Source organism: Suricata suricatta, chromosome X (genome assembly GCF_006229205.1).
Source record: "Suricata suricatta isolate VVHF042 chromosome X, meerkat_22Aug2017_6uvM2_HiC, whole genome shotgun sequence".
Lineage (NCBI taxonomy): Eukaryota > Metazoa > Chordata > Mammalia > Carnivora > Herpestidae > Suricata > Suricata suricatta.
The window spans coordinates 75,628,357-75,630,515 of record NC_043717.1 but is presented as its reverse complement, the minus strand read 5'-3'; positions in this window follow the sequence as shown (position 1 = coordinate 75,630,515).

Genomic DNA, 2,159 nt, shown 5'->3' with positions numbered 1-2,159 from the left:
GACATCTTAACTATATTGTCTTCAAGTAATACATGATGTCTTTCCATTTGTTTAGATCTTCTTTAATACCTTTCAGCAATGTTTTATAGTTTCCATTGTACAATTCTTGCTCTTAATTGGTTAAATTGTATTTTGTCCTTTCTGATGCTATTGTAAACAGAATTGTTTTCTTAATTTCCTTTTCAGATTGTCCATTGCTAGTGTATAAAAATTCGATAATGTCTTGAAGAAACAAAGCTCTACTTCTTCTAGGACTGCCTTGAGTGTAGTATTGTTGCCTATAATCTCATCTGTTTTAGGACAGTTGACAATGTAAGATAGCCCATAAGAATCTCCCAGCTGATCTGAGTATACTACCATGCCTTTTGATCTTCACGAAACTAAATATTTCTCCATCAACAAATAACCAGTATTCTACACCACTACTTGGGCAGAATGTTATTGTCTAGTTAGATGACAGTCTCAACTCTCTCTTTTTTTGGACTAATCATGGCAGGTACTTATTTAGGAGTTCTGAAGTCCAATTCCTTAGTCATGATTTATTCAGCCACATTGTCAGGGGTAAAGTGATATGTGTCAGCCTTGATGGACTTCAACTCACAAAAGACAACCCACTTATTCCATGAGATTTCTTGGGTAGTAGCAAAGGCTCAAACCTTATTTGTTCACCATGACTGCCTAGGTAACCAGACTCATCAAACACCAGAAGAGTTTATCTGTATCCCAGCCTTTTATATCCACCCATTATCCTGTCCACTTTTGTTATTACCTGACCCTAGACAGACAAAAGCATTTCACATAGCAGTGAAAGCCATCCTGTTTCAAAAGAGCTTAGTGACCTCCACCCCTACACTTATTTCTCTGGGAAGCCTCTTCTGGAGTCAAAGCTGTTTGACCACCAAGGCCACCTGATGTTGGTGTGTTCTGACCACTGCCGTCTGAAACATTAAAGTTGGAGTTATAACAAGAAGTAACAAATGTTGGTAAGGATGTGGAGAAAAGGGAAACTTTGTGTGCTTTCAGTGGGGAATGATGAATTGGTGCAGCCACTATGGAAAAGAGTATGGAGAGTGCTCAAAACATTAATAATAGAACAATTATGTGATCCAGCAATTTCATTTCTTAATATTTATCTGAAAGAAATAAAAACACTACTTCAAAAAATATATGTACTTTTAATGGTCATTGCAGCATTATTTACAATAAGCAAGATATAGAAGCAACCTACGTGTCCATCGATAGAAGAATGGATAAAAAAAAGTTGTGGTATGTATATAATGGAATATTATTCAGTCATAAAATAGAATGGACTCTTGCTATTTGTGACAACATGGATAGACTTTGAAGGCATTATGCTAAGTGAAATAAGTCAGACAAAGGAAGACAAATATCATATGATGTCACATGTATGTGGAATCTAAAAAAAAAACTAGACTCATATATAAAGAGAACAGATTGGTTGCTAGAAGAGGAAGGGTGGGGGTGGGTGAAATAGGTGAAGGGGGTCAAAAAGTACAAACTTTCAGTTATAAAATAAGCCATGGGGCTGTGACATACAGCATGGTGACTATAGCTAATAATAGTGTATTGCATATTTGAAAGTTGGTAAGAGAGTAAGTCTTAAACTATCTCATCAAAAGAAAAAAACTCTGCCACTGTGTAGGTAACGAATGTTAACTAGACATACTGTGGTGATCATTTTGCAATATATGCAAATATTGAATCATTCTGCTGTATATCTGAAATTAATGTAATTTGATATGTTGATTATCCCTCAATTTTTAAAAAATGATTAAGAGATGGAGTCTTAAAATCACCCTGGACCAGATAAGTTCCTCTGGGATTTTGTAGCCCATTCATGTAACTACCAGCTATACCTCCAAGTTGTTCCTGATCTGAAAAAAGAGGTTATCCATTTTTGACAAGTTTATGGCCTAATTCCAGCAGACTGACACCCACATGTGGCATATTGATGATATTTTAGAGCAGAATTTCTCAACTATGACACTACTGATATTTGGGACAGAAAGTTCTTTGTTGTGTGAGGCTGTCCTGTGCATTATAAAATGTATTCCAGTATCGCTGGCCTCTGCCCACTAGATGCCAGGAGCCTCTCCCCCTACACCAACTATGACCACCAAAAGATACCTCCAGAGATC